The following is a 23246-nucleotide window of genomic DNA, read 5'->3' on the forward strand; positions in this document are numbered from 1 at the left end:
ATGGCTAGTGAAGTTGAGCATTTTTTAAGATGCTTCTCCGCCATCCGAAGTTCTTCAGGTGAGAATTCTTTGTTTAACTCTGTACCCCATTTTTTAATAGGGTTGTTTGGTTTTCTGGAGTCTAACTTCTTGAGTTCTTTATATATATTGGATATTAGCCCTCTATCTGATGTAGGATTGGTGAAGATCTTTTCCCAATTTGTTGGTTGCCGATTTGTCCTCTTGATGGTGTCCTTTGCCTTACAGAAATTTTGTAATTTTATGAGGTCCCATTTGTCAATTCTTGCTCTTAGAGCATACGCTATTGGTGTTCTGTTCAGAAACTTTCTCCCTGTACCGATGTCCTCAAGGGTCTTCCCCAGTTTCTTTTCTATTAACTTCAGAGTGTCTGGCTTTATGTGGAGGTCCTTGATCCATTTGAATTTGAGCTTAGTACAAGGCAACAAGGATGGATCAATTCCCATTCTTCTGCATGCTGACCTCCAGTTGAACCAGTACCATTTGTTGAAAAGGCTATCTTTTTTCCATTGGATGTTTTCAGCCCCTTTGTCGAGGATCAAGTGGCCATAGGTGTGTGGGTTCATTTCTGGATCTTCAATCCTGTTCCATTGATCTGCCTGCCTGTCACTGTACCAATATTATGCAGTTTTTAACACTATTGCTCTGTAGTATTGCTTGAGGTCAGGGATACTGATTCCCCCAGAATTTCTTTTGTTGCTGAGAATAGTTTTAGCTATCCTGGGTTTTTTTGTTATTCCAGGTGAATTTGTTAATTGCTTTTTCTAACTCTGTGAAGAATTGAGTTGGGATTTTGATGGGTATTCCATTGAATCTGTATATTGCTTTTGGCAAAATGGCCATTTTAACTATATTGATTCTGGCGATCCATGAGCATGGGAGGTTTTCCAATTTTTTGAGGTCTTCTTCCATTTCCTTCTTCAGAGTCTTGAAGTTCTTGTCATAAAGATCTTTCACATGTTTGGTAAGATTTACTCCAAGATACTTTATACTGTTTGTGGCTATTGTGAAGGGGGTCATTTCCCTAATTTCTTTCTCAGCCTGCTTGTCCTTTGAGTATAGGAAGGCCACTGATTTGCTTGTGTTGATTTTATAACCTGCCACTTTGCTGAAGTTGTTTATCAGCTGTAGGAAGAGCCTGTACTCAACACAACTGGAGAATCTGGAGGAAATGGACAATTTCCTTGACAGATACCAAATACCAAAATTAAATCAGGACCAAATAGATCATCTAAACAGTCCCATAACGCCTAAAGAAATAGAAGGAGTCATAGAAAGTCTTCCAACCAAAAAAAGCACAGGACCAGATGGCTTCAGTGCAGAATTCTATCAGACCTTCAAAGAAGAGTTAACACCAATACTCTTCAAACTATTCCACAAAATAGAAACAGAAGGAACACTACCCAATTCCTTCTACGAAGCCACAATTACGCTGATACCAAAGCCATACAAAGATTCAACAAAGAAAGAGAACTTCAGACCAATTTCCCTTATGAACATCGATGCAAAAATACTCAATAAAATTCTTGCCAACCGAATCCAAGAACACATCAAAACGATCATCCACCATGATCAAGTAGGCTTTATCCCGGGAATGCAGGGTTGGTTTAATATACGGAAATCCATCAATGCAATCCACTACGTAAACAAACTCAAAGAAAAAAACCACATGGTCATTTCATTGGATGCTGAAAAAGCATTTGACAAAATTCAGCATCCTTTCATGCTTAAAGTCTTGGAAAGAACAGGAATTCAATGCCCATACCTAAACATAGTAAAAGCAATATACAGCAAACCGGTAGCCAGCATGAAACTAAATGGAGAGAAACTTGAAGCAATCCCACTAAAATCAGGGACTAGACAGGGCTGCCCCCTTTCTCCTTATCTTTTCAATATTGTACTTGAGGTACTAGCTCGGGCAATTAGACAACATAAGGAGGTCAAAGGGATACAAATTGGAAAGGAAGAAGTCAAACTATCATTATTTGCAGATGACATGATAGTCTACCTAAGTGACTTTTATATTTCTAAATTAATTTCTATATTACTAAAACTACACTCTTAGACAAAAATTAACTTCACAAAAATCATGTTATAAGAATAAAACTAAACTATAGGCAGAACAAACTAGTTAGCAAAATATTAAAACATGTACTTGATTTAACAAGGTCCTGCGATGCTGAACAATGATAACATAAAGGAGAGACATTTAGCATAAAGATTTAATTCCATTTCAGCACAGAAATTTGGTGAAAAATCTAAATGTGCCTAGAGAGATAGCTCACTGTTGAAGATCACCTGCTACTCTCCCAGAGGACCCACATAGTAGCTCACAGCCATCTCTAAATTCAGAACCAAGGGAACTCACAGTCTCTCCCCTAGCCTCTGTGGGCACAACACACATATACACTGCATAGATATTCATGCACACAGCAGACAGTAGTACATTAGAAAACCAAATATTTCAAATAATGTGTAGATATTTTCCATATTATCTCTTTATCGTTCATACTTTGTTTCCATTATTTGCTATATTAGCTGGCACAGTAGGTGACTAAATGAGAGCAGGCAAGAAAGTAACATAGTTTATGCAGTTTTACTTCCATTCCATGTTATTGCTGATTATTAGGAACCTGTTATTTGAATATTGGAATATGTATGCAATAGATGAATACAATTTGAGAAACAATCTTTGGAAACTACATTTTTATTTTTGAAATGGGATCTCGCCATAGCATTTGGGATGTTCTGGAGCTCCCTATAAAGACTAGGTTAGACTTGAATTTATAGAGGCTCACCTACATGTGCTTCTCATGTGCTGGGATCAAAGTCTTGTGCCCTCTTGCTCAGGACTATCATAATTTATAAAAGAACAATGCCAAGAATTTTGGGTGAAAGAACAATGATTTTGAGATGGCAAGGATAATACAACTAAGAGAACAGACGTGAAAGAATGCATCATTAAATTTTTTCTAGTTAGTTTTCACTGTTGGCTTGAAACAGTCTATAGTCTTTTGAGAGGAAACCTCATTTGAGGTATTGGCTCATGGGCATATCTCTGTGTGGTTTCTCCTCTGAACCCCTTAAGTTCAGTCCATCATATTACCTGCTTAACTATACAGGCAACACTCTTTAAAAATGGGGCTCTGGCCGGGTGGTAATGAGCTCAAGGACCCCAAAATTCATGTTTATCTCTCATGGTGAGTTCTTAGTGAAGCTAAGAATTCAGACCGATTCCTTGCAATTTCTTCACTGTTGATTTCCTCCAACCCCAAACTTGATGTCCTGTCCAGCATGTGATGGGATTACTTGTGGTATAGCACTGTAAAAACCCTTAACTTATCTGATATTTTTTTGACATTGGGCATATTTATCTACCTGGTCATTATTGGAGGTTTCATGATCCACTGCTACATAAGGCTTTGGATGTCTTTTCTCTGCTTGTAGCATTGCATATAGTTTTCTGATTGTATTTAAAGTCACCTTGCAGGGAAGAACCTGTAACTAGCACTGTAAACGCTGCCAAGGACAGGTGGCTGGGAAAGACTTATGCTCAATGCAGGTTTTAATGCCCTACTACTCTTATTGTGATAAATTAGCATAGCTTCAACCTGCTCTCTTAATATATAATTTTATTGAGATGAGTCCTTATGTTGGCATTGGAGCCGACAGTCTCTGAATCCAGTGATGATGTCACCCATAGGCGACAAGGACTACTTTGTCTTTTTCCATGGCAACAGTCATATATTCCCAGCATTCATCTTCCTATACCTTACCCGTGGGAGGTAGTGCTCTTCCTTATGTCATGGCTTCAATAAAAGCACAGCCTTATGATCTTTGCCCCCTTTTCTTGCTATTTTTCATTCCCCCACCCCTCATCCTTTTCTCTTCCCACTTCTTCCCCAATAAACCTTCTTCTCCTGTGGAGCTGTGCTGGCCTGGGGTGATATGTCTGGATATGAGCTGCCATTCTAACACATCATTTGGGGACAGAGACTCGGGGATTTCTAGAACCTTGTGTGCTCAACTCAGTCTCTACAGTTACCTGATGCAGGGACCTTGATGACCAACCTTGCTGCTGTAGCCTTGTGGACCACTGCCCCCTGCTGCCATCTCCACCACAACTGTTTGCCCTGTGGATTTCAACCACTGCCCCTGCTGATCCCCTGCCCCCACAGAGTGCCCTGTTTGTTTGACCACCTGCAGTTGCTGCAGCCACTGCAGTCACTGACATCCCCATGTGGATTTATGCCACAGCAACTGCAGACCACTGCCACTTTCTGCTGTGGCAAATACAGATCTGCTGCAGAACACACAGCTAGCTTCTTCCACGTGGGTTAAGACTCATGGGCCAAACCTCATTTGTATGGGTCCTCCACCTGCACAGCTCCACTTCTCCAGCTACTCGACTGCTCAAATTCTTGCACATGGTTTGGAACGGTTTCTTTCCTCCAGTCAATGGTAAGGAACCTGGTCTCCCAGAAAGTTCTCGCTAAGATGTAAGGGCTAAGGGTTTGGTGTTTCATGGCCACAGTGCCTATAACAGCCTCCTAGCTGATGTACAAAATTGGGTGACTCCCCTCTCAAAATCATTTTCTATAAAGCCCCACCCCAGGCTCTTGCAGGCATTCAGAAAAGCCTAGGCCTAAGTGGAGACATTTTCTGGAGAATCCCGGAGATATCCTAGTCCCTAGATTGATCATGTGATGACCTAGACATCTAGCCTGGCTGTTTATTTGTAATTTCTTGTTGAACTTTTTCTCAGGACTCTGGTACAAATAGTTCAACATCTCTGTCACCCAATGGGTACCTCATCATCTTTGCTTGTGCCTCCAGGTTCCCCACTGGGATATCTCCTGAAAAATCTCAAATGTTTGAAGTTAACACTCGACTTGAGGGCATCAAAGTTGGTATACCTGTACAATAAGATCTGGATACATTACCCACTAGACAACTGCTCTAAATGGCCACTTAATAGAACATTAGATCCAGTTATTTTAAGGGATCTTCATACATACTGCCAGCAGTCTGGTAAATGGAAAGAGGTCCCTGATGTCCAAGCACTTACCTTTCTTTGCATCAACCCCTGTCTGTGTTCCTGTTCCCCAACCCAACTTCTGACACCTCTACCAGATGACACTACAACACTTGATCCAGCTAACTAATCACTCCCTTTCTGCTGCAGACCTGTTTCTACACTTTCAAAAACCTAAAATGCCAGCTCAGTTTCTTCTTCTCAACAGACTCTCCCAGAGCCTCCTTACTTGACTTCTCCAGACCCCTCCTCCTCCTGTGTCAGCTATAGTCACACCAATCACCATGCATTGGCACCTATTTTCAGCCCTCCCATTACTTACTCTAAGGCCACAGAAAAACTCCCAAGTCCTTTTCCCCCCGGGACACCTTACCGAGTATCGGTCCTTCCTTTAAGGCAAGTTGCTGGGGTAGATGGTCTTGTCAGAATACATGTTCCTTTCTTGCCGAGTGAATTTTCTCAAATAGAAAGTAGTCTTGGTTCCTATACCTCTAACGCCCCTGCCTTTATTAAAGAGTTTCAGTATATTACTCAGTCTTATAGCTTGACTTTCTATGATGTACATATGATCCTCACTAATAATTTACTTCCTGGTAAATGCACACATGTTTGAGACCAGGAGAGAATAAATGAAGACAAGACTCATCAAAGAAATGGAACATTTCCAATCAGATCTGAGACAATACCTGACCAAGATCCTCAATGGAATTATAATTCCACAGGTGGTATTTTAGCTAGAGATAGATTCACAATCTGCCTCCTGCCAGGCTCCACAGGGCAGGGTTAAAATCAATAAATTCGTTAAAACTCCAAGAGGTCTTCTAGAACAAAGAAGAAAACCCATCTCAATTTTTAGAAAGCCTTGCAAAGCTCTTTTACAAAGTGCTAATCTAGACACTGAAAACCCAGAAGGTAAGCAACTTCTGATGACCGACTTTTTTTCTCAGAGCTACCCTGACATAAAAGCTGAACTTAGGTGATTGGAGAAGGGATCCCTAACTCCACAGTCTTGGCACTGGCCTTTAAAGTGTACCATGAGGGAAACGAAAAGGCCAGCAGACAAAAATACCATATGCTGGCAAAGGCTGTGTGACTAGCCCCAGCCACTGTCCCAGAATCCTGGTCTTCTAAGGCTCAGAGATCCCCAGGCTCCTGCTACAAATTGTGGTCAACAAGGCTATTGGGTGAGGGCTTGCCCTAAACCCCACAAGCCAAAGGGGCCATGTCCTACGTGCCATCAGGAGAGACACTGGGCTGTCAATTGTCCTCACATTGCACAGGATAGAGGGACATCCCTCCCAGGTAACCCTCCAGCCTATATCCTTGGCTGAAGAGGGGCAAGCTCCCTTGACCTGACCACTGCCATCACTAGCAAGAAGCACAGTGTAGTTATTCTGGAACATGGGTAGCCTATCTTCCTTCTTCAGATACTGGGGTCATTTGCTCAGTCTTGATGGAGTTTCAGGGACCCACTTCCCCACTTGTTCCCCTATTGTCAGGGTAGAAGGACAAGATTACCTTCCTCTCCCTACCTCTTCCCCCTTTAACACACCTATACTAGAAGTTATGAAACTTAATGGAACCTATCACCTGGTTGAAGAACCCAGGCCCATTAATTCTGCAGTGGTTCTCCTCTAGTCTCTTGTGGCTAACCCTTATACCCTTCTTTTCAGCACCCCTCAGCGACGTCCCATTTCTATGTCCTAGATCTCAAGGATTTGTTTTTGTCTATCCCTCTAGATGCCACATCACGGAACATATTTGCCTTTGGCTGGACAGATCTGACACCCACTTTTCTACCCAATTTACCTGAACTGTTATACCTCAGGGATTCTACAATAGCCCACACCTATTTGGCCAGGCCCTGGCTGCTGACTTACTTTCTCTCCTTAAGTCTAAGATTGTTCATTATGTAGATGGCACTTTTTTCTGTAGCCCCTCTCTAAAATTTAGCCAAGTTGGCATCTCTGTTCTTTCAAATTTTCTTTCCAGTGGAGACTACAGAGTCTCACCTTCTAAAGTCCAACTGAACACTCCTCTCAAGTTATCTATTTGGGACTAACCATTACCCCAACCCACAATGGTTAGATAGAAAGAATCTGATTCAGTCTCTAACTGTTCCTTCTACAGTAAGATATTCTAATATTCCTAGGAATAGCCATTTTTTTTTTATGTTCTTGTGTTCCTTCCTTTTCCCTCCTTTCCCACCTTATATGAAGTGGTGTTAGGCCTCACCCACAAACCTCTTCCCATATATATTAGCAAGCCTTTTCAAAGGCTCCAACAGGCTCTCCTTAAGGCTGCAGCTTTACACATCCCTGACCTAACTTCTCCGTTTTCCTTCTACATAACTGAAAAAGAGGGATTTGCCTTTGGTGTCCTAGGTCACCAACTAGGACCCTCTCTTACACCTGTAGCATACATGTCAAAGTATGGGCACTACACTCACCTTCCAATCAATCATGCCTACCTCTTAATATTTCCAATCTTTCTCAACCAAATATTGACAACTCCCTATATCACTCCCGCTCTGAAACTTTAGAGAAACTACACACACACACACACACAGACACACACACACACACACACACACACAGACAAACACACACCACAGGGCACATTGCCTCAGGCCATCTATATCTGGTATACACATGGCATCTCCTTTATATCTGAAGGAGCCCAAAGAGTTGGCTATGACATAGTGTCAGGCAGACCTGGAGGTGTTTGAGGCACAGGCCCTCCCTCCTCCCACCACAAATCAACGGGCTGAACTAATAGCCCTTACATGTGCCTTTCAACTGGCACAGAGATAATCCCTAAACATCTATTAAGACTCAAAATATGCTTTCTATATCCTCCTCTTCCATGCTGCTATCTAGAAGGAGCATGGGTTACTTATGACAAAAGGAGGATGAATAACTAATGCAAATCAAATTACTAAAGGCCTCCCATCTCCCCACAGCTATTTCATCTCTCTACCTTAAAATGATTAATCTTCCTACATGTCAACTCTTACAGGACTGTGCTCTCTTAATCGCCAGAAAATATTGAGACCACCCACTTTGTCATTTCAAGACAATGAGACTCCACTCTGGCAGTTGACCCCACTGGATTAGACATTGGCTTCTCATCCACCCCCTTGCTGTTCGTTTCCATCCAGGGTAACCCTTACATCTGGAGATTTGAAGTTCAAGAAACCCTGCTGATAAAACAGTCTTTCCAATAGGGTCAGGAATGTGCTCCATTCCTGGATGACAAAAACCCAATCCAAATTGCTGTCATACCTTTATCAGTAATCCCATCTAAATATGATTGCTTCATTTGATTTCTCTTTGACCAGACAAAAGATGATTGTAAAATGGTGGTCAGATGCATATGGAGGATGCCTGTATTGGCCATGAGAGATACATGTGCTAGCATTGTGGACCAATCACTTCTATCAACAATGCAGGACACTCTTTTTCTATATACAAGACTGTCTTAGCCAGGGTTTCTATTCCTGCACAAACATCATGAGCAAGAAGCAAGTTGGGGAGGAAAGGGTTTATTGAGCTTACACTTCCACATTGCTGTACATCACTGAAGGAAGTCAGGACTGGAACTAAAGGAGGTCAGGAAGCAGGAGCTGATGCAGAGGCCATGGAGGGATGTTTCTTACTGGCTGGCTCCCCCTGGTTTTCACATCCTGCTCTCTTATAGAACCCAAGAGCACCAGCCCAAAGGTGGTACCACCCACAAAGGAGCCTCCCCACTTGATCACTAATTGAGAAAATGCCCTGCAGCTGGATCTCATGGAGGCACTTCCCCAACTGAAGCTCCTTTCTCTGTGATAACTCCAACCTATGTCAAGGTGACACACAAAACTTTCCAGTACAATTGACCCCTTGTCAACTTGACACACAAACACGTCACTATTAAGCCTCAACTCTTACTTCCTTATTCATCCCCAAGATCTAAATTACTTTAAAAGTCCCACAGTCTTTACATATTAAAAGTTCAATCACCTTAAAATATCCAATATCTTTAAAATTCAAAGTCTTAAAAATTCAAAGTCTTTTAACTGTGGGCTCCACTAAAATACTTTCTTCCTTCTAGAGGGAAACATATCAGGGTACAGTCACAAGCAAAAGCAAAACTCAAACTCCAATGGTTCAATGTCTTGGATCCAACTCATAATCTTCTGGGCTCCTCCAAGGGCATTGGTAACTTCTCCAGATCTACCCTTTGTTGCACACAGCTTGTCTTCTAGGCTCCAGCTGCCTGTACTCCACTGCTGCTGCTGTTCTTGGTGGTCATTGCATGGTACGGGCATCTCCAAAACACTGCTATCTGCCACTGTAATTAGGCTTCACCAATAGGCTCTCTTCATGGTGACAAGCCTCTGCTCCTATGTATGACCCCTTTAAGTCCTGTGCCATCAACTGTAACTGAGGCTGCACCTTCCCCAATGGCCTTGCATGGCCTCTCACTGTGCCAAGAGCCTCAGCTGCTCTTCATGACCCCTTCATGCCTTCAAAACCAGTACCATCTGGGTGACTCTTACACAGTACCAGGTCCAGCCACAGCACATAATACAACTGTGGCTATCTCTGGAACACACTCTCTGTACTCTCAGAAAACACTTCCCAGCATATTTTACCTCAGTGATGCTGGTCTCTTCTTAATCACCGCTAATTTCTTAGCTCCAGCTAACCAGCATCAATAGTCCCAGTAACACAAATGTTTGCTTTAGTGGTTCTGGTATCTTGTTACTCACAGCTGATTCTTCAGCCCCAGCTAACCAAAACCATAGAATCTTCACAATCAAAACATAGCCACTGTAACAGTCTTTAATTTTCCCTCTGAAATTTCAGAAGACAGGCCCCCATCTTTTGCACTGTTCTTAACATTGTCTTCCAAGTTCCTACAGAACTTTCCACTGAGCTCTTAATATTCTAATGACTTTTCTAGCACAAAGTTCAAAGTCCTTCCACAGTCCTCCCCAAAACATATTCAGGTTGTCACAGGAATACCCCAATATGCTGGTACCAATTTGTCTTAGGCAGGGTTTCTATTCCTGCACAAACATCATGACCATGATGCAAGTTGCGGAGGAAAGGGTTTATTGAGCTTACACTTCCACGTTGCAGTTCATCACTATAGGAAGTCAGGGCTGGAACTCAAGCAGGTCAGGAAGCAGGAGCTGATGCAGAGGCCATGGAGAGATATTTCTTACTGGCTTGCTTCCCATGGCTTGCTCATCCTGTTCTCTTATAGAAGCCAAGAGCACCAGTCCAAAGGTGGTACCACCCAAAGGGGCCCTTCCTACTTGATCACTAATTGAGAAAATGCCCCACAGCTGGATCTCATGGAGGCACTTCCCCAACTGAAGCTCCTTTCTCTGTGATAACTCTAGCCTGTGTCAAGTTGACACACGAAACTAGCCTGTACAAAGACCCATGGAATCCCAGGTTGGAGACAGAAGACCATAAAAACTAAGCTAGGTCCCCAGTAAGTACTACTCACATCCACAGAAAATATGTCTCAGTTCTCCAAACTCTAGATGTCAGAAAAGTAGAAGTAATCAAAAACTCCTCTGAGCTCCTTAAGTCCTTGACACCTCCTTGCATAAATGACACTAACTTGTCATTTTGCCTTTTGCTTCAGACATTGACCTCTGGCATATCAACTCCTTAATGTCACACAACCTGGTCTCTTTAAAGATTGCTGGCTATGTGTACTCCCTGTAACTAGCTTTCAACTGCCACTTGTAGCCGTTTCAGTGATACTGCTAAATAATGTTACCTCACCTCTTATCAGCTGCCTGACTCTGAGGTTTCCAGGACTGCATACATTTTCTCTATTCCTCTTTTTGGCTTGGCAAACTATTTTAAGAACTCTGAGAAATGTTCGGTAGGAATGCTAAGCTCCATAGACTGCAATAAAACTACAACTCTTGATAGCTCATCTCTGCCACAATGTCCTGCAGTCCAAGCCACAGCAATTCTTTGTGGCACTCAGTTATATCATCGCCTAGCTGCCAGCTGGTCAGGAGTTCGCACATTGATATTCCTTTACCCTGAACAGGAGTAATCCACGGAAATGAGGCCCTACCAATCCTAGTTGTACATATACCTGCCCAACATGAGAGCAGTTCAGATTGTGCGACTCCTGGTCACTGTGGGAATAGCCATAGGTGCTCTTATGTGAATTTCAGGGATAACGACTTCCATCACCCAATACAGTAAGTTCATTTCCAAGCTTAGCACCAGTTTTCAAGAAATGTCTGAAACTATGTTCACCACCCAGAAACACATCAGTTCTTTCACTGCAGTAGTGTGTCAGAGCTGACAGGTGCTAGATGTCCTGACATCAGAAGAAGATGGTCTTTGCCTGTTCCTCCCAGAAGCATGCTGTTTCTACATCAGCCAATTTGGTATAGTGAGAAATAAAATACAGCAGCTACAATCAGACATCTAGAATCTCAGGGACTGTGAGGCCTCTTAATCCTGGATTTTTGAAAAGCCAATATGGAAGTGGATACTCACTTTTTCCACACTTTTTCTAGTTATTTTCTTGGGATTATTTTTTGCTCCTTGACTCATTAATCTTGTTTCTACAATCCTTCAATGAAAAATCAAAAAAAATCTAATCAAATAATTAATCAATTCCTGTTACAGGATTACCTACCCCTGACCACAGAGGAGCTGCTGTCCACAGATGAGCCTGATGTGAATGTTTACCAAAGTGAACCCCAGATGGTGAATGTCAGTTAAACCCCGAAACTATGTCCTTAGACAACAGAAAGCAGTTTAAGAGATATGGAACCCCCATTTCCATTTCACCATCTGCTTCCACCTCCAAAATTTTTCTTCCCTTTATGATAAGAAAAAGGGTGGTATGTCGGCATCAGAGCCCACACTGTCCAAATATAGTGTTGACATGTCCCATATGCAGCAAGACTCAGCCCATCTATTGCCATGGCAACTGCCATACATTCCCAGCATTTACAGGTGCATAACATTCCTGTGTGAGGTAGTATGTGTGATTACATCATGGCATGAATAAAAGGCAGAGCCCCATGACATTGTCACTTCTTCATTGCCCCATATCATCCAATTCTCTTACCACTTCTCTCCTAATAAACCTTCTACTCCTGTGGAGCTGTGATTGTCTGGTGTGATCTGTCTGAATACTAGCCACCATTCTAACCCAACACCGTGTATAAAGGCACATAATTAATGTCAAGCCAAACAACTTAAGTTCAATTCCTGGAACTCTCATGATAGGCAAGTACCAACTCCCAAGGCTTTCATGAAGGCATGCACATGAATGTTTACACACACACACACACACACACACACACACACACACACACGCACTCACACACACACACACACACACACACACACACGCACGCACTCACACACACACACACACACACACACACACACGAAGATAACAAAAGTAAATAAATGACACTCAAATTTTTATCCATCTTCTCTCCAGCAACTGAGTGGGCAGGTACAGCCAGGAATGGCAGAGCACCTGTGTCTATCCAGACTCCACCTGCACCAAGGAGCTGGCCAGCTCCACAGTTGTCTGTGCACTTATTCTACCACGGGATAACTGCTCTGCAGAGAGTGTGTGATTTGACTTCCTCCTTTGGAGCTGAGGCTACCACCTTCTCTCCTGCAACTCAGTGGGAGTTTTCAGCAAGGAGCACTGGGAAAACAAGAGTGGCAGAGAAGCTGGGACAGAGTCAGTCTGGGCTCCACATGCACAGAGATTGCCAGTGCCACAGCACTCTGTGCCAGGGAAGAGCCAGTCACACAGGGATGCTGAGACAGGCTTGAAGGCCCAGAGGAGGGACAAGAGCCCGCCAGAGACAGCAGAACCAACTAACATCAGAGATAACCAGATGGCAAAAGGCAAATGTATGAATGTTAACCAATAGAAATCAAGGCAATATGGAACCATCTGAACCCAATTCTCCCACAACAGCAAGTTGTGGATACCCCAACACACCAGAAAAGCAAAATTTGGATTTATAATCACAGCTCATGATGCTGATAGAAGACTTCAAGAAGGACATAAATAACTCCCTTAAAGAATTACAGGAGAACACAAGTAAACAGGTAGAAGCCTTTAAAGAACAACAGGAAAGCACAACAAAGAAGGTGAAGGGATAGAATAAAACTATCCAGGATCTCAAAATGGAGGTAGGAACAATCACAAGGGGCCCATGTCCTCAAGGGTCTTCCCCAATTTCTTTTCTATTAGTTTCAGTTTGTCTAGTTTTATGTGGAGGTTCTTGGTCCACTTGGAGTTGAGCTTAGTACAAGAACATAAGAATGGATCAATTTGCATTCTCTTACATGCTGACCTCCATTGAACCAGCACCATTTGTTGAAGAGGCTATTTTTTTTCCCACTGGATTGTTCTAGCTCCTTTATGAAAGATCAAATGACCATAATTCTGTGGGTCCATTTCTGGATCATCAATTCTATTCTATTGATCTACTTGCCCATCACTGTACCAATACCATGCAGTTCTTAGCACTATTGCTCTGTAGTATTGCTTGAGGTCGGGGACACTGATTCCCCCAGAAATTCTTTTACTGTTGAGAATAGTTTTAGCTATTTTGGATATTTTGTTATTCCAGATGAATTTGAGAATTGTTCTAAGTCTATGAAGAATTGAGTTGGGATTTTGATGGGGATTGCAGTCAATCAGTAGATTCCTTTTGGTAAGATGGCCATTTTTACTATATTAATCCTGTCAATACAAGAGCAAGGAAGATTTTTTTCCATCATCTGAGGTCTTCTTTGATTTCTTTCTTCAAATACTTGAAGTTCCTGTCATACAGATCTTTCACTTGCTTGGTTAGAGTCACACCAAGATCCTTTATATTGTTTGTGGCTATTGTGAAGGGTGTCATTTCCCTAATTTCTTTCTCAGCATGCTTATCCTTTGAGTATAGGAAGGCTACTGATTTGCTTGAGTTGATTTTATAACCATCCACTTTGCTGAAGTTGTTTATCAGCTGTAGGAGTTCTCTGGTGGAGTTTTTTGGGTTGCTTAAGTATACTATCATATCATCTGAAAATAGTGATAGTTTGAATTTTTCCTTTCCAATTTGTATCCCTTTGACCTCCTTATGTTGTCTAATTGCTCTAGTTAGAAGTTCAAGTACTATATTTAATAAGTATGGAGAGAGGGCAGCTTTTTCTAGTCCCTGATTTTAGTGGGATTACTTCAAGTATCTCTCCTTTTAGTTTGATATTGGCTACCTCTTTGCTGTATATTGCTTTTACTATGATTAGATATGGGCCTTGAATTCCTGTTCTTTCCAAGACCTTTAACATGAAAGGATGCTGAATTTTGTCAAATGATTTTTCAGCATCTAATGAAATGACCATGTGGTTTTTTTCTTTGAGTTTGTTTATGTATTGGATTACATTGATGGATTTCCATATATTGAACCATCCCTGCATCCCTGGGATGAAACCAACTTTATCACGGTGAATGATTGTTTTGATGTGTTCTTGGATTTGGTTGGCAAGAATTTTATTGAGTATCTTTGCATCGATAATCATAAGGGAAATTGGTCTTAGGTTCTCTGTTTTTGTTGGATCTTTGTGTGGTTTTGGTATCAGCAAAATTGAGGCTTCATAGAATGAGTTGGGTAACGTTCCTTCTGTTTCTATTTTGTGGAATAGTTTTAAGCGTATTGGCATTAGGTCTCCTTTGAATGTCTGATAGAATTCTGTACTAAAGCCATCTTGTCCTGTGCTTTTTTTGGTTGGGAGACTGTCAATGACCACTTCTATATCTTTAGGGGTTATGAGTCCCTTTAGATGGTCTATCTGAACTGATTAAATTTTGGTAATTGGTATCTGTCTAAGGAAATTGTCCATTTCGTCTAGATTTTCCACTTTTGTTGAGTATAGGCTTCTGTAGTAGGATATGGTAATTTTTTGGATTTCCTCAATCTGTTGTTATATCATACTTTTCATTTCTGATTTTGTTTATTTGGGTACTATCTCTGTACCCTCTGGTTAGTCGGGCTAAAAGTTTATCTATCTTGTTGATTTTTTCAAAGAACCATCTTGTAGTTTTGTTGATTATTTGTATAGTTCTTTTTGTTTCAACTTGGTTGATTTCAACTCTGAGTTTAAAGATTTCTTGCCTTCTATTCTTCTTGGGTGTATTAGCTTTTTTTTGTTCCAGGGCTTTCAGGTGTTCTGTTAAACGGCCAGTGTATGCTCTCTCCAACTTCTTTTTGTAGGCACTCGGAGCTTTGAGTTTTCCTCTTTGCAGTGCTCATTGTGTCCCATAAATTTGGGTATGTTGTGCCTTCATTTTCATTAAATTCTAAAAAGTCTTTGGTTTATTTCCTTATTTCATTCTTGACAAAGGTATCATTGAGTAGAGGATTGTTCAGCTTCCATCTGTATGTGGGATTTTTGTTGTTTTTGTTGCTATTGAAGATGAATGACCCTTATTCCACAGTGATCTGATAGGAGGCATGGAATTAATTTGATCGTCTTATATCTGTTGAGGTCTGTTTTGTGACCAATTATATGGTCAATTTTGGAGAAGGTACCATAAGGTGCTGAGAAGAAGATATATCCTTTTGATTTAGGATGAAATGTTTTATAGATATCTATTAAGTCCATTTGGTCCAAAACTTCTGTTAGTTTCACCCTTACTATGTCTGTTTAGTTTTTGTTTCTGTGACCAGTCCACTGAAGAGAGTGGGGTGTTTGAGTCCCCCACAATTATTGTGTGGGGTGTGATGTATGCTTTAAGCTTTTGTAAGGTTTCCACTGCTGGTGGGGTTGCAAGCTGGTACAACCACTCTGGAAGTCAGTCTTGTGGTTCCTCAGAAAACTGGGAATGATACTTCCAGAGGATCCCGCTTTACCACTCCTGGTCATATACCCAGAGGATTCCCCAGCATGCTATAAGCACACATGCTCCACTATGTTCATAGCAGCCCTATTTGTAGTTGCCAGAAGCTGGAAAGAACCCATATATCCCTCAATGGATGAATGGATACAGAAAATGTGGTATATATACACAATGGAGTACTATTCAGCCATTAGAAACATGAATCCTAGACAAATGGATGGAACTGGAGAACATCATCCTAAATGAGGTAACCCAGTCTCAAAAGAACTCTCATGGTATGCACTCACTGATAAATGTATATTAACCTAGAAGCTTGGAATGCCCAAGACACAATTCACATATCAAATGATGCCCAAGAAGAAGGAAGGAGTGGCCCGTGGTCCTGGAAAAACTCAGTGCAGTCGTGTTGGGGAATACCAGGACAGGGAAGTGGGAAGGGGTGGAATGGGGAACAGGGGGAGGGAAAAGTGCTTATGGGACTTTTGGGGAGGGGGGATCCAGGAAAAGGAAAAATCACTTGAAGTGTAAATAAAGACTATATCAAATAAAAAATTGCTTTAAAAAACAGAAACTATATCAAAACTTTTTCAAGAAATGTTTTTAAAAACTTTAAATATATTATTGTGGAAATAATAAAATAACAACTTTGTACATAGAAAACCTAGGAAAGAAGCCAGAAGTCATGGATCCAAGCATCAACAACAGAATACAAGAGACAGAAGAGAGAATCTCAGATGCAGAAGATACCATAGAAAGCAATGGAAAACAGTCAAAACAAATGAAAAATGCAAAAAGCACCTAAATCAAAACATCCAGGAAATCCAGTGCAAAATGAGAATAGAGTAAAGAATTCCAACTTAAGTGGCCAGTAAATGTCTTCAAAAAATTATAGAAGAAATCTTCCGTAACTTAAAGGAAGTGATAGCTATTGAACTAAAAAATAGATTTGACCAGAAAAGAAATGTCCCCGTTACATAATAATTTAAACACCAAATGCACTAAATAAAGAAACAATATTAAAAGCAGAAAGGGGAAAAGTTCAAGTAACATATAAAGGCAGACCTATCAGAATTACACCAGACTACTCACTAGATACTATGAAAGCCAGAAGATCATGGGCAGATGTCATACAGGGCTAAGGGAACACAAATGCCAACTTAGGCTACTATACCCAGCAAAACGCTCAATTATCATAGAGGGAGAAACCAATTATTCCATGACAAAAACAAATTTACACAATATCTTTCCACAAATCCAGCCCTTCAAAGGATAATGAATGGAAAACACCAACAAAAGGAGGGAAACTACACACTAGAAAAAGCAAGAAATGAATCTTCTTTTAACAAACCAAAAAGAAGAGAGACATACAAACATAACTCCACCTCTGATAACAAAAATATCAGGAACCAAAAATCACTTCTCCTTAATATCATTAGACTCAATTCTCCAATAAAATGACAGAGACTAACAGACTGGATACATAAGCATGACCCAACATTTTTCTGTGTACAGGAAACTCACCTCAGGCATAAAAACAGACACTACCTCAGAGTAAAAGGCTGGAAACCAATTGTCAAAGCAAATGCTCCCAAGAAACACGCTGGTGTTGCCATTCTAATAGCAAATAAAATTAAATTCCAGCATAATGTAATCAAAATAAGATTGGGAAGAACACTTCATACTCATCAAGCAAAAAAATCTATCAAGATGAACTCTTAATTCTGAAAATATATGCTCCAAATACAAGGGCATCCACATTCATAAAAGAAACTTTGCTAAAGCTCAAAGCATACGTTGCACCCCACACAATAATCGTGGAAGACTTCAACACCCCATTCTCATCAATGGACAGACCAGGGACACACAAATTAAACAAAAACACAGTGAAACTATCAGACGTTATGAACCAAATGGATTTAACAGATATCTATAGAACATTGTATCCTAAAACACAAAATGTTCCTTTTTCTCAGCACTTTATGGTACCTTCTCCAAAACTGACCATTTACTCGATCACAAAACAGACCTCAGCAGAAGACTGAAATAATTCCATTCACTATACCAGATCACGACAAACTAAGGCTGGTCTTCAACAACAACAAAACAACAGAAAGCCCACATACACATGGAAACCGAACAACATCCTACTCAATGAAACTTGGTAAAGGAAGAAATAAAAAACAAAATTAAAGACCTTAGAATTTAATGAAAACAAAGGCACAACATATGCAAACTTATGGGACACAATGAAATCCGAGTTAAGTGGAAAACCCATAGCTCTGAGTGCCTCCAAAAAGAAACTGGAAAAAGCATACACTAACAGCTTAACAGCACAGATGAAGGCTCTGTAACAAAAAGAAGCAAATACACATAAGAGGAGTTGATGGCAGGATAGTCAAAATCAGGACTGAGATCAATCAAGTAGAAACAAAAAGAACTATACAAAGAATCAACAAAACCAGGAGCTTGTTCTTTGAGAAAACTAAAAAGTTCTATAAACCCTTAGCCAAACTAACCTGAGGGCACAGAAACAGTATCCACATGAGCAAAATCAGAAATGAAACGGGAGGCAAAACAACAGATACTGAGGAAATCCAAAAAAATCATCAGATCCTACTACAAAAGGCTATAATCAACAAAATTGGAAAATCTAGATGGAATGGACAATTTTCTAGACAGGTACCAGTTATCAAAGTTAAATCAAGATCAGATAAATAATCTAAACAATCCCATGACATCTAATGAAATCGAAGCATTAATAATCTCCTAACCACAAAAAATCCCAGGACCAGATGGGTTCAATGCAGAGATCTATCAGACCTTCAAAGAAGACCTAATGCCAATACTCTTTAAATATTCCATGAAATAAAAACAGATGCAACATTACCCTATTCGTTTGATGAAGCCACAATTACTCTGATTCCTAAACGACACAGCGACCCAACAAAGAAAGAGAACTTTAGACCAATTTCCCTTATGACTATTGATGCAAAAATACTCAATAAAATGCTTGGCAATCCAAGAACACATCAAAACGATCATTCACCATGATCAAGTAGACTTCATCCCAGGGATGCAAGGATGGCTCAATATATAGAAATCCATCAATGTAATCCACAACATAAACAAACTCAAAGAAAAATACCACATGGTCATTTCATTAAGTGCTGAGAAAGCATTTGAAAAAATCCAATACCTCTTCCTGATAAAAGTCTTGGAAAAATTAACAATTCAAGGCCCGTAAGAAACATAGTAAAAGCAATACAGAGCAAACCAGTAGCCAGCATCAAACTAAATGAAGAGAAGCTTGAAGCAATCCCACTAAAATCAGGGACTAGGCAAGGTTGTCCACTCTCTCCCTGCCTGTTTAATATACAACATAGTATTCAACGTCCTAGATAGAGTAATTAGACAACAAAGATAGGTCAAATGGATTCAAATTGGAAAGGAAGAAGTAAATGATAAATAGGTGCAGATGATATGATAAATATTTAAGTGACCCCAAAAATTCCACCAGCGAACTCCTACAGCTGATAAACAACTTCAGCAAAGTGGCTTGATATAAAATCAACTCAAACAAATCAGTAGCCTTCCTATACTCAAAAGATAAATAGGCTGAGAGAGAAATTAAGGAAATGACACCCTTCACAATAGCCACAAATTATAATAAATATGTTGTGGTGACTCTAACCAAGTAAGTGAAAGATCTTTTTGACAAGAACTTCAAGTCTCTGACGAAAGAAATTGAAGATCTCAGAAGATGGAAAGATCTACCATGCTGATGGATTAGCAGGATTAATATAGTAAAAATAGCCATCTCGCCTAATGCAATCTACAAATTCAATGCAAACCCCATCAAAATTCCAACTCAATTCTTCATTGAGTTAGAAAGAACAATTTCCAAATTCATGTGGGATAACAAAAAACTCAGTGTAGTGAAAAGTATTCTCAACAATAAAAGAATTTCTTTTGTAATCACCATACCTGACCTCAAGTTATGCTACAGAACAATAGTAATAAAAAACTTGCTTGGTATTGGTGCAGTGACAGGTAGGTAGATAAATAGAATCGAATTGAAGACCCAGAAATGAACCTTTACACCTATGGTCACTTGTTGTTTGACAGAGGATCTAAAATCATCCAGTGGAAAAAACACAGCATTTTCAACAAATGGTGCTGGGTCAACTGGCAGTCAACATGTAGAATGATGCAAATTGATCCACTATTATCTTTCTGTACAAAGTTCAAGTCCAAGTGGATTATGGACTGCCACATAAAACCAGATACACTGAATTTAATAGAAGAGAAAGTGGCAAAGAACCTGGAGCACATGGGCACTTGGGAGAATTTCCTGAATAGAACATTAATAGCTTATGCTGAGGAACACTCCTCCACTGCTGGTGGGATTGTACGATGTTACAACCACTTTGGAAATCTAACTGGCCATGACACTTCTGGAGGACACGGCTATACCACTCCTGGGCATATACCCAGAGGATTCCCTGACATGCAAGAAGGAAGCATGCTCCACTATGTTCATAGCATCATTATTTATAATAGCCAGAAGCTGGAAAGAACCCAGATGTCTCTCAGTGGAGGAATGGATACAGAAAATGTGGTATATTTACACAATGGAAGACTACTCAGCAATTAAAAACAATGAATTCATGAAAATTTTAGGCAAATGGTTGCAACTGAAAAATATCATGCTAAGGGAGGTAACCTAATCACAAAAGGATACACATGGAATGCAATCACTGATAAGTGGATATTAAATATCCTAGAAGCCCTGAATACTCAAGACACAATTAGCATATCAAATGATTCCCATGAAGAAGGAAGGAGAGGGCCTGATCCTGGAAATGCTTGATCCAGCATTGTAAGGTAGTACCAGGACAGAGAAAAGGAGGGGGATGATTGGAGAATGGGTGGAGAGACATGTGGGAAGGGTGGAATTGGGAAAGGGGAATGCATTTGAAATGTAAACAAAGAATATAGAAAATAAAAAAAAGAATTTACAAATGCATAATTTTGCAAAGCTTCTGTAAGACAAAGGACACTGTCAATAGGACAAAATGACAACCAACAGATTGGGAAAAGATCTTTACCAATTCTACGTCTGATAGAGGGCTAATTTCCAACATACACCAAGAACTCAGGATGTTAGATTCCGGTGAACCAAATATCCCTATTAATAAATGGGGTACAGAGCTAAATAAAGAATTCTTACTGAGGAATAGTGGATGTCTGAGAAGCACCTAAAGAAATGATTAACATCCTTAGTCATTAGGGAAATGCAAATCAAAACTATCCTGAGATTCTACCTCATTCCAGTCAAAATGGCCAAGATCAAAAACTCAGGTGACAAAAGATGGTGTAGAGGATGTGGAGAAATAGAAACACTTCTCCATTGCTGGTGGGATTGCAAGCTGTTACAACAACTCTAGAAATCAGTTTGGCGGTTGCTCAGAGAATTGGACATAGAACTACCTGATGACCCAGCTATACCACTCCTGTGCATATACCCAGAGGATGCTCCAACTGTTAATAAAGATACATGCTCCACTATGTTCATAGCACCCTTATCTATAATAGCAAGAAGCTGGAAAGATGTCCCTCAACAGAGGAATGTATACAGAAAATATGCTCCATTTACACAATGGAGCACTACTCAGCTATTAAAAACAATGAATTCATGAAATTCTTAGGCAAATGGATGGAGCTAGAAAATATCATCCTTAGTGAGGTAACCCAATCACAAAAGAACACACATGGTATGTACTTGCTGATATGTGGCCCCAAAGCTCACAATACCCAATATACATTTCGCAGACCACAGGAAGCTCAAAAAAAGAAGACCTAAGTGTGGATACTTTGATTCTTATTGGAAAGTGGAAAAAATACCTATACCTCACATCCAACCAATAGAATGAACATAGGCTCCCCAATGGAACAGCGAGATAAAGGACTCAAGGAGCTGAAGAGTTTTGAAGCCCTGCAGGAGGAACAATTACATGTACCAACCAGTAACCCCAGAGTTTCCAGGGACTATACCACTAACAAAAGAGTACACATGGAAGGACCCCCAGCTCCAGCTACATCTGTAGAAGAAGATGATCTTTTCAGACATCAATGACAGGAGAGTCTATTTGTCCTATGAATGCATGATTCTCCAGAATAGCGGAATGCAATTCAGGAAATGGGGGGATTGGTGAGCAGAGGAAGGGGAATGGTATAGGGAGTTATCAGAGGTGGTATCTCGGAAAGGTGTTACCATTTGAAATATCAATAAAGCAAATATCTAACAAAAAATTGTATCCATATATTAGTACAGCCTTCAACACTCTGTAGAGAAGCTTCTTGAAATTGACAGCACTCAACACTGAGACTCACAGATACTAAAAATACAGATAAGTAGTGACAGTGGAATGATCAGCCCTATATGGAACATCTATATCACTCACTACCCTTAAGGCTCAGGGAATATTAGGATATGGCAGTAAGACCTTAAGAACTAAGGATGCCAAGAATAGCTTGCTGGCAGGGGCCTGATATAGTTGTCTCCTGAGATGCTCCACTGATGCCTGACAAATACATAAAGGGATGCTCACAGCCAACCACTGGATTGAGCACACTCCTCCCCAGTAGATGAGCTAAAAAAGGACGCAGGAGCAGAAGGGGTTTGCAGCCCCATAGAAGGAACAACAACATGAATTAACTAGTACCACCAGAGTTCCCAGGGACTAAACCCCTAACCAAAGAATACATATGGAGGGACCCATGGCTCCTGCTGCATATTTAGCAAAGGGTGGCCTTGGTTGACATCAATGAAAGGAGAGGCCCTTGGTCCTGTGACCCAAGTGTTAGGAAATGCCAGGACAGTGAAACAGGAGTGGGTGGGTTAGAGAGGAAGGGGAGCGGGATGGGATAGGGGGTTTTTTAGGGGAAATGAAGAAAGAGGATAACATTTGAATTTTTGTTTTGTTTTGTTTTGTTTTTTGCATTTGGTTTTTTTTTGAGACAGGGTTTCTCTGTATAGCCCTGGCTGTCCTGGAACTCACTTTGTAGACCAGACTGGCATTGAACTCAGAAACACACCTGCTTCTGCCTCTCAGAGTACTGGGATTACAGGTGTGTACCACCACCACCACCACCACCACCACCACCACCACCACCACCACGCCCCCACCCCAGCAACATTTGAAATGTAAATAAAGAAAATATCTAAAGAAGTAGTAGGCATTGGGGAAGACCAGAACACAGATGTATCTTGTGTATATGGCAAGACCAATGCAAT

This window comes from Apodemus sylvaticus, chromosome X, assembly GCF_947179515.1.
Source record: "Apodemus sylvaticus chromosome X, mApoSyl1.1, whole genome shotgun sequence".
In the NCBI taxonomy this organism is placed as follows: Eukaryota; Metazoa; Chordata; class Mammalia; order Rodentia; family Muridae; genus Apodemus; species Apodemus sylvaticus.